An 11,026-nucleotide genomic window follows, 5' to 3' on the forward strand; every position below is an offset into this window, starting at 1 on the left:
CATTACTATAAACCTACATCTTGGTCCAGTCTGTAACTTGGTCCAGCTTGGATTAGCTTTGCAAACAGTTTGATGAATCTGGGATGATTTATAGCTGGAGGTAGAAACAAAACAAACAAAGAACCTAAAGTTTGGCCTGCTTTATGCTCAAAATCAAGTGTAACCTTCTACTGACTCCTTTTGGATTTTTGTATCTTTTCAAATCCCAGAAGGAAAGAACCCCACTGTATCCTGGATCTATCAGGAAAAAGATACTGCAGTGGTAAATGTAACAGTAAGCTTCAAAAATATCCTTCCTTTTTCTGGTAAATTTCCATTTAGACTTAAATGAGGTATTTATACAGAAGGAGATTGAGGAAAATATTTCCTTCTTAGTACCAAGAGCTGAATATACTCATCTTTGTTCAGAAGACGAGAAGTACATCTATCAAAGAGCACTTTATCCGTGCTATCCACAAACTTGTTCATTCATTCATTTTAATTCCACTTAAAAGGAAGAAGACAAATACCAGCAGGGATCTGTTTAGCTAAAGGAAGTGTGACATTCAGAGAAAATCAATAGGGATTTGCAAAGAGAACGTGGCTTAAACTTAGCAGTGAAAAGAATGTGAGTTATAGAAGCTCTAAGGGTTCCTATTTCCTATCTGCTTCTAAATTCATTCAAGATATGTCTTCAGCGAATAAGGTGATATCTGTGAAGGATATCCTACACCTTTATTTCAAAACATGGATTCTTTCAAAAATGTTTCTTTAATGGGTGGTATTTTTGTTCAGAAATTGTGCTGGCTCTTGGTATTTCTACCTGTTACTACTGCACCTGCACCAGATGACACTCTTATCTGGGCCAGGCCATCTTTGCTTTCAGCATCAGCAAGCAGAAGGGGAACAAACCAGTCCCACAAGAAACAGCTGTGCAAAATATGCCTTAAGCAAAATCTGAATGAGCAGATGCTCTGCTCCTGTGGACTGGTTTTCGTATCACTCTGTCCCACTTAAGGGAGAAGCTCAAACGAAGAGCTGATTGAAGTTGTTTGTGTATTCCAGTATTTGGCCAGAAGGAATGGAATATTTATTTTGACACACCTTCATTCCCATATAACTGGAAAATAAAAGTATAAACAGTCACAAATCTTTAAAAACATACCACTGAAGGTATCTCTGATTCTTGATAAAAAAGCATTTTATGAATACAAATAACATCACAGAAGTGTGACCCTATACAAGTCTAAACCCACAATTCTTTCTGTTATCAAAATTTTACTCCTGAGCTAAGAGTATTTCAGTCTGTATCACATTACAATACATCCAACATTTAAAATACCTTTTTTATTTAAAGGTATCCTAAGCAAGAGATCTGTGCTTATGTTACAACAAGGTCATGTTTCCTATTATCAGTTGTGGTCACTTTCAAAGGACAGATGGACAGTTGAGGCTCAGCAACATTGCCATGAAATCTATCCATACCTTGTGTAAGGTCAATCATGCACAAACTCATTTAACCAATCTTTTAAATACACATGAATCCTTTAATTCATTCTAGATCAAAATGCTGGTTTTCATCCATTTGAGGCACAAAAATGTATATATAATAGATGCAGAAAAATTCCACATAATTATCCTGGTTGGATGTGAAATTTCCTTCAAACTTTGATCTATAATGTAGTAATGTGTCAGCTCGACCAGAGTAGTTTTATGTGCAGGAAATAAGACAAGCTGAGTAGCTTCATGGTTAATTGATTAAAAGGTTCTAAAGAAGGTGCAAGATCAAAGAGCGACTTAATGGTTTTATGTTACTCTAGAGAACTGTTGGGCCACTTGTCTGACAAGGCTGACCTTGGGCAATGAAGTAACAGGCAATTAAAAAAAAATTGCCAAACTAAAACACAGATCGTATTTATCTAGTTCAGCATCCTTATTTCTGTTAGCAAGTATTAGGTGGCACACCCCAGTGCTCTTAGGACAGCTACATTTTGTTAGCCTTTTATGCTATGTGGTCTAAATATTGAGTAAACAACAACAACAACAAAAGAAAAAACAAACAAAAAAACCAAAAGATAAAACAACCAAAACCCCACAAATAAAACAAACAAACAAAAAAACCCAGATAAAACCCTTGAAAAATCAGAATCATGGAATGCCATGCCATTGATTAAAAATCTATGAAAACAAACAAATGTCAAAGTATAGCTGAAGGACAATTCCTTGTAGAGTCCTTTGCAGAATCACTGAGCTCCCTCAGTGTCTTCACAGGCACTGGGAACTGATGACACCTCATAGCTTATAAGGCTGGCTCATCTTGAGAACTACATTAGGAAATGGGAGCAGCTCTTAAGTAATATAATTTCTTAAAAGAAAGGAGATTTAAAAAAAAAAAAAAAAAGCATTGACTCTTTAAAGAAGAATTTAAGAGGGCCATTCTCTAAATGACACTTTAAACCACTATGCTTTCTGGTTAGGCTGTCATCACTAGGCCATTCAAAACTCTCATGAGCACAGTTTGCTTTATGTCTCCAGAATACAAGCACTATACTCACATTGACGTAAAAGACAAATACTAAGAATTTCAGGTAAATAATGGCAAGAACTGCACAGAAAACTTTTCCACAAGCTGCACCAGAACCCAAATTTTTCTAAGTTCTGATACAGTGTGGTGTTTTCTTGCCACAACCTGATTATATTTTGCTTTAATTGAACAATTAGGACAATCAGTCAAAACACCAACACTAGTAAGACTGGAGTAAGGCTCAAGCAGGCACTCTATTTCAGTCTGCAGTGCTTGAGCTTCTGCAAAACAGTAGTGCTTGCAAGCCAGATGCATCCTCCCCTTCATGCAGAGATGGCTTCATAAGTCAAAAGCACAATGTCATAAATGATAAGCCGAATCCGTGAATTTAAAAAAATATTAATAACAAATTTATTAATAAAAACAAAAAAAATCAAGAATTTGAGAAATAGAAAAACTCTGATAAAACCACAATCAAAGTACAGTTCTGATCCCGGGAATCGGCACTGGGTGAACTGCAGATCCTGCCCTCTATGGCACAGAATCTCCCTCTGGTTCACAAATTTGGAGTGTGCAGGGCCCCATTTTTATACAGTTTTTGGGCTTGTGCAGCCGATTACTTCATCAGTTCTTTGTGTATATGGTCTTTGATTCATATTTGTCTGGTTTCTTTTCTGGATGTGATTTCGGTGAATAGTTTTTCCAGGGAGACATAAACTTATGTCTGGGTTTGCTGCAACCAGGTATTGAGATGTATGTCCTTGATGAGATTGGGATGATGGATATGGGGTGCTGAGCGCTCGGCCGATGGCCGATTGTGGCAGTGCTCAACTCCATCACCCATGGGTGGTGCCTTCCTTTCTTTCGGTGATGGGTGGTTCTCTGTTTTTCGGCAGAGGAATGTCTCCCCGGAAACCTGCATTCCTTAGGCTTAAAACATTATACAGTAACACACAAACTAACTCTATATAGGTTAATAAAGTATTATAAAAAGAAAACACGAATTAATCCTACAATATCTATCACACACAGTTGCACTAAAAACAAATCACATTTTTCTCTTCTGTATTAATCTTGCTCTCCCCAAACCCAAGATAATCTTACATGGTTTTCTATGCATTTTTAAATGTTTCTGTGGATAATCTTGTCCCACCCCAGCAAATTCTCACCTCATTAATGTGAAGCAAGGTCCCGTCCTCAGGCAGCACTACCACTGTTTCCACCTTTGCAAAAAAAAGAGAACTCCTTCTCCAGGTATTTATCTTTCCTTCAATATCATCAGGACACCTTGGCCATGTGGCTAGAGGTATCACAAGATGCCCACTACTCAGAGCAAAATTATGAAGGCATCATTGAATCTGAAAACAACTTCCCTTGAAGGAAAACTTTTCTGTTAAGAGACACCTAGGAAAGGACTTGGGTAGTCTGAACTACTAGAAAGAGAGAGGATCACAGGAAATGTCACGAGACACAGCATCTTTGTGAGACTCCTCTCATCTGTGGATTATAAATTAATTAACACATCTGACCAGTGTGTTAATGACACTGTTCTATGCTGTACCATTAAAGTCTTCTATTTACAGAACATGACTTTCAGGTCAAGGATGTAGAAGTTCCCTGTTGTTCTATTTACTTAAAACAAACAAACAAACCCCTACTACTGCTCCTGCTGGCCTGCTTCACTTCACAAAGAAGAATATCCCACTTGAGCTGACCAGCTGACAGCTCTGCTAAGTGCCTGATAAGCTGCCTGTCCTGGGTCACCACGGATTGGGAATTTCGGAGCTGTGTAATGGGATTAGCTTTCCCACACCATTCCCAGAGAGCCCATTGTTGAAAGAGGAATAGTTTTATTAATGGGATCAAGTCAAACACAAACCCTTGGCAAGTCAAAATAAGAAAAAATAAACAAACAAATGGAGTTTTGGCAGAATCTGGGATTTGCCCTATTTGAAATTTCTTTTTAAGCTGATGAAGAAGTTGACTGATCTGGAATGGGCCACTACATTTACAATAGAACCAAAGAGTAACTCATTAAAGACTCCTCTTTTGTTTTGATAAAAGATTTTCCATCACCTCAAAGCCTTTTCCTTCACAAAGATCCTAAAAAAGCACAATCCCAACCAAGCAACACATCGTTGGGATGAGAGGGAAAAATACTAACTGCCAGACTTTCTGTGGAGGTGTCTTGAATTAGTAATTTTGTAGTTTTGCAAGTACAAAATGCAGGGAATCTTTGTGATTTAAGAACAAAATAATTTTCAATGTGAAAATTCCCTTTATTGGAGTATAAATAGTGCCTTGAGGGCACATAACAGCATTGATTTGGGCCTGGCAGAATCAGTTTTATTGTATTCTACTGTGCAGAATCAATTCCTTCAGTAAAATTGTCACATGACATTTTTCAGCCTGCTCAAGTTCAGTCTTGTTATTGTAAATTACTTTGTAGTTGAGAAGTATATCCAAAAATATATACCTAATACTGTCTTGAACCTTTTCTTTTATAATCTAAAACTCTTCTTTTTTTTTTCATTTTGCCCTAGCCACTTTTTGCAGCTCATATTTCCCGTATAAGCACTTTTCACAATTCTTTTCCAAATCTCAATTTCATTTTCCAAATGATTAACAGTACTCCAAAGAGACCCATTGGGAATGGTAACTTCCTGTTTTGGTTTTCTGAATCTTCTGTGGACCTGATGTGTTTCCAATGTCTTGTTAGCGACTGATTGATCGTCACCTCTGATTTTTTGGTGCTTCTATTTTTCACAGTGAACCAGTAGCCACATTTATAGTTAAAATGGCCGTACACGTGCATTTGGACCTTACACCTCTTCAAAATGGTGAGCCTCTCAAAGTTTTGTTAGTGATTATGGTATCTTCACATCTTTTGTTTATGCACCAAGCAAGCCCCTGGGGAAACAGGGCATCATGTGGAGTCTTAAAAACTTCACCAACTGGGAGGCTGGGTGAACATTGCTGGAGCAGAGGTACCGCTGTAGGGATTAGCAAAAAGGTTATGCTGTGAAGACATACCAGCTCAGCTGGAATTAATTTGGGAAAGCCTCAAACAATATAGTGTGATTTTAAGTCTAAAATATCTCAGGATCTTGCAAAAATAAGGATTTTCTCTTATTAAAATACCCATTAAACTTCCAGATTGCACTGAGGAATCCTTGTACCTACAGCCCGCACACCAGGAACAGAAGAAATGCGGTACTGAGCTGCAGTTAATAAGCCCAGTCAGAGCTTGATGAGAGCTAATGAACTCCTGCAGCTTCTTGCTGACTGTGTGGCACCATGCAGCTTTCTTGCCATCCTTTTTTAAATCATTTCAGGTCCAGGGGTGCAGTGTTGGGTAGTTGCTGGCATGAGTCCACAGGCCTTATTAACACCACAGCTCGTGCTCAGGGCGGCAGGCACACAGTGCCTCTGGATCCATGTTGGCTCTAGAAGCACTACGACATTTGTAGTTGCTCTACAGCCAATTTCACAGCCTCCCAAGCACAGCTGATGCTTGAAACCCATCTCCCAGGGTTTGCTCTACTAAGTGGTCAGGAAGCAGCTGTAAGAGACTTACAGGTCATAATTGCCTCAAACAGTTTTAAGATCACTGAAGGACTCTGCCCACCGTGACAAACTGTATAAAGAAGCAACTGCTCATCTGTGACCACCAAACACACCCCATTCTGAACATGTCTCAGTGAATTCCCAAGTTTTTGGGCATTAAGTTGAGCTACCTGACTGGAACTTGAGAAGACATAAAGGTGGTACAATTGTCCTATTAGCTCAAATTAGGAAGAAGCTGGGGGAGCACTAATAATGAACACAAGGGATCCACAAAGAAAGCAAACTCAGCAACTGTGCTGAAATCAGCTCTGACTGAGTCCAGCAGGGAGAGGACACAGCCCACCAACTCAAAAGAAGAGGAAGATTGAGCATGGGACTAATTAGCATTGGAAACAAGGGAATCATTTAACCAATAGAATAAGAGAACTGTGTACCCAATGAGAATTGATTCCTTTGTTTGTTAAAATGTGTAAATGGGGAGAAGTTTTGAGTGACCTCATCATCCCCACCACTAAGAGGAGCAGAGAAAGACCAATGGGGCACTGTCTGGATCCATGGGTGGTGTTATCTTTCTACTTGATCACCCCACTTTTTTGTATTTCCTTCTATCTCTCTCTATCTCACATTTACTGTTAACTGAAATCCATACTATTGACTTCAGCCTATGGTGTAGTTTGCACCTTAATTTGGGTAGAGGCATCTCTCTAATAATCATAATAATCAGATCTTCACAGCAGCACTCCAGAAAATCGTATTTGTACCTGTAAAACTGAAGGAAATAGTAATACAAACAGATTTTTAAAAGCACCCAAATCAAAACTAGAATATGGAGATATGTTTGGGTTTGTCAGATTCAGACAAAGAGATTTTTATTAGCAATAAAATATCTGGTGGTTGCTTGTCGAAACAGTGGACTAATCTTTTTTCATTTTTCTTGTGATAAGGTCTAGTGTCTGTGAGTACTAAGAAATGAAATATTACTGGCTGACATGTTGTGAAAGACCAGTTAAACAACAAAAACTAAAGGGTAAGTTTTCCTTTCTCTTCCTCAAAAATGCACATGCTCATATTCTACCATTTCAAATACAGACCACAGAAGTGTTGAGCAAGAGTTTCTCTTCCTTCCTCCTTGCCTCACTTTTCCTCTAGTTAGTTATGTAGTTTCTCTAGCCTCTAGTTTCTCTTACCCAGTCTCTTCTCATATCAAAAAGAACTATGGAAAACCAAAATGATATCTGAATTAAAGGAGCTACAGTCCATGAACAGACGAAGTCTAAAAGACATGAGTTTGAGCACATTGCTGTGCTCTGCTGCCATCTCACCTCAAATATCCCGTTTTTAATTCCCCCCTTCCACCTTCTACATTCATTGCAGTCTTTCTCACTGCAACACCAGTGCACTGTTCCTGCTGTCCCCTTTTCTCCCCCCACCTCCCACCTCCTTTCCTGGAAAGATTTTCTTTTTTCTTTTTTCTTTTTTCTTTTTTCTTTTTTCTTTTTTCTTTTTTCTTTTTTCTTTTTTCTTTTTTCTTTTTTCTTTTTTCTTTTTTCTTTTTTCTTTTTTCTTTTTTCTTTTTTCTTTTTTCTTTTTTCTTCTCCTCTCCTCTCATTTTACAAAGATGTTTCAATTCATCCTCCGCCAAAATCCAGTGGCAGAGCAAGAGGCAGCAGGGCAGCCTTCCTTCCCCACTTGCTACTCCTGTGTGGGCAGGGAAAGAGGGGATGTTACCGAACCACTTTCTGAAAGGAGAATATTTGAAAAACGGTTGCTACCATCACCACTACTTTGATTCTATCTTTGTTATTTAGTCATGACTGTTACCACAGCTCACCACCATCACTACAGCCAGTACTTCTAGGCTGTTACTAGTTCTGAGACACCAACTTGAATTGAGTCTAATGAACCATAAGCCTGTCCTTCAAACCTTCTCTATGTCCTAAGCAAAGATATCTTTCCTACCATGCCTGGACTTGTTATCTCAAGTGCCAGCTGTGCTTGCTGTGTGGGAGACATTAAACGCTTTTATGATGCAGTACTCCCAAGCTGTGTCTGCCTCAGAGCACAGCCTGATGCCCTCTCTCAGCTCTCTGCTACGTCTGATCCAGCCAAGGGAACCTCATGGAACCTCTGGCAAAAGCTGAAAGGTCTGTAAATGTTATGAAAGATCACCTTGCACCTAGCTACAGTTTCTGCAGAGATACATTTGGTTAGCCAGCACAGTTAGACCTCTTCCCCATTATGTTCTCTGCAGACCAAGTAGTACCAAGTCAGTACATAGGTTGATTCCCGCGGCTGGGAAGAAAAACAAAAAACCAAAACCCAAACAAACACAGAAAAAAACCAAACCAAACCAAAAACGAAACCAAAAAAAAAACCCAAAAAACAACCCCCCCCCCCAAAAAAAAAAAAAAAAAAAAAAAAAAAAAAAAAAAAAAAGGAAGAAAGAAAAAAAGACAATTAAGGGCAGAAATACACTTTTTATGCCTTGTGAATTTTTATGTATTTGCATTATTCTGTCAAGGGATATAAAGTCCAATAAACATGCTAAACTTGCTTGTATTTAATACTTTACATATTGCTACTGATCTGTGCCCTAGAGCAGGATAAAACTGGTAAAATATCGCATCAAAGAACACATTTTCTCTGAGAAGTGAACTATAAAATACATTCTCATTTAAAAAACTCCTCTATTTTTCCATCTTTGATATTCGAAGTAGAGGAAAACTATTATTTTCCCTTGTCTGTTCGTCTGAATGGAGGCTGCAGAATGCAGAGCAGCAGCTCTCTGGGAGAAAGCACGGTACTGGGAAGGAAAGAGAGGGGATCATTGCCACCGAGTGGGAAAACACAAAACTGCATCGTGTGCCTCAGCTGGTTTGGGGTATTTTACTCTGTACAACTCTGATGGGAAAAACATGTCAATCAGCCCTCATAGCAGCACTCTGTAAATTAGGTGCAAATTTTCAACTTTGCTTAATTATTTCCCTCAGCAGAATTTAAAGCATATTTATCCTGCCTTAGAAATTTAATAGGAAGGGGGTTTTTTTCCAAATAATTACAGAAAAGTCATCTAGTCACTACAGTTAGAGCTCATTCATGTCTGTCTTGCATTTAAAGAACATTGTTCAACGAGAACTTTTTTTTAATTTTTCTTAAAATCAAATTCCAAGTTCACAAAAATCAGCAGGAAGAGAATAATGGCATTCTCTGCAGGGCAAAGACAAAGGCCACACTACTAATCTTTTTTTTTATTTGCATGGGACGGCATGTATCATATTAGATAGAAGAACCTGCAATATAAAATAGTGGTGAACATTTCTCAATGTTCCCAAAGTTGTGATAAAATATTCATCCTTAAATATACAGTCCATTTTTAAAGGTAGATTCTGATTTATGAGAACCTGTTGTTTCTAGTTCTTTCACTTTTTCTGTGATGTTGGATACTACTTCATCTTCAGGATTACTATGCTCACAGATACATTCTTTCATTTTGTTTCTACTGATAAATACCTCGACCGTTTAGTGAAAAAAATATTTAATAAAAATTTAGACTCCGAGAAAATTTTGAATATCATTGCTATGCCCTAAAGCAATTGAGAATAATACTTGGATATATCACAATGTGTTTGTCAGGTTTGACAGGCAGCAGAGCCTGCATTCAAGTCTGTACAAATCAGGCAAAAGAAAACTTTCCAAAACCCAGTGAGCCTTCTAGCACTGCTTTCAAAACCTTTTGCTAGCTTTGAAAACTTTGAGAATTGTGAAATTCAGAGAATTCACAAATATATATCCAACTCCCCCTTTTATTTCCCCAATTGTTTGTCAACTACTTTTCTCTGAAACAGTAGTTTTTTTCTAAACATTTTCCATGAGTAGGTGATGATCATCACCAGGTCATCTTTTTGTGAATCTTCTTCTTAGCTTTTTAATTATGGAAATGCTCTGATTAAGACTCCTGAGACAAATTAGGAATGAAGTGAACAGCAGAGAGGCAGGAAATCAAGTACCATAAAACTCAATTTTAGAGACTCAAAGAAATGGAGGTAACTAATTCTTCAGTTCTTGAATATACTTGTGAGAATGGATCTTTCTCTGTAAAAAAGCAAAGTACGTTTACAGAAGAAGCTGTGATTTTACCAGCATCTGAGTAACGGAACGGAATAAATTGCCCTTCCTGCCCTTCCACTTGGCATCACCAGAACTGGCATCACCAGAACAAGCAAATTCAAACTGCCATTATTGATGATGATATGAAGAATTAGAAGAATTGGAAAAAACCCCAAATCCTGACATGTCTCATTTTAATCCTAATTCCATTTTTTAAGGTAGTACAGCTCACTGAAGGATGGGTATAATCGGTCTACTTTAGCTCCTGGTAGCACTAGCTATCTACAGGAGACAGGAACATTGGTTCTGGGTGGCCATGGGTAAAAGATGAATACAAGTATAACTGAATCACTGCAAAGCTGCTCTAAACACTTCAATATGTAAAGAAAAGAGGAGCAATGATGAGTTAGCATCTCTGTATCTATATGGACATAAATTTCTCTGACTCAAGTACCCATGTTCATGGAAAAACCTGAGTTTCCTAATAATTTCACATCTTTGAGAGCAATCAAAAAACCTGGTGTGGAATTTAACTGCGGTTATCCATGCAACTACTTGATTGTGGTCAGCATTGCATTTTCATTCACAGATCACACCCAAAGCACCATGTCTGCACACTAACAGTACTCTGTACCACGTACTCTGTGACACCCATTGGGAATCTCACTCAGTTTGTAAATTTGGGGTCATACCTGTATGAATTTTTGTTGCTCTGAAACATCAAAACCTGAAAGTTCCTGTGGGTCAGTCTGTTTCAAGGGACCTTGCCTCTGAGTTTTACACAGGACTTTGATCTGCTAATCCAATGTCCTTACAGTATCTTAGCACTTAATAATAGGCAATCAAATA

The sequence above is a fragment of the Chamaea fasciata genome, unplaced genomic scaffold, assembly GCF_029207755.1.
Source record: "Chamaea fasciata isolate MVZ Bird 193981 ecotype frontalis unplaced genomic scaffold, bChaFas1.0.hap1 SCAF_6, whole genome shotgun sequence".
NCBI classification, from domain to species: domain Eukaryota; kingdom Metazoa; phylum Chordata; class Aves; order Passeriformes; family Sylviidae; genus Chamaea; species Chamaea fasciata.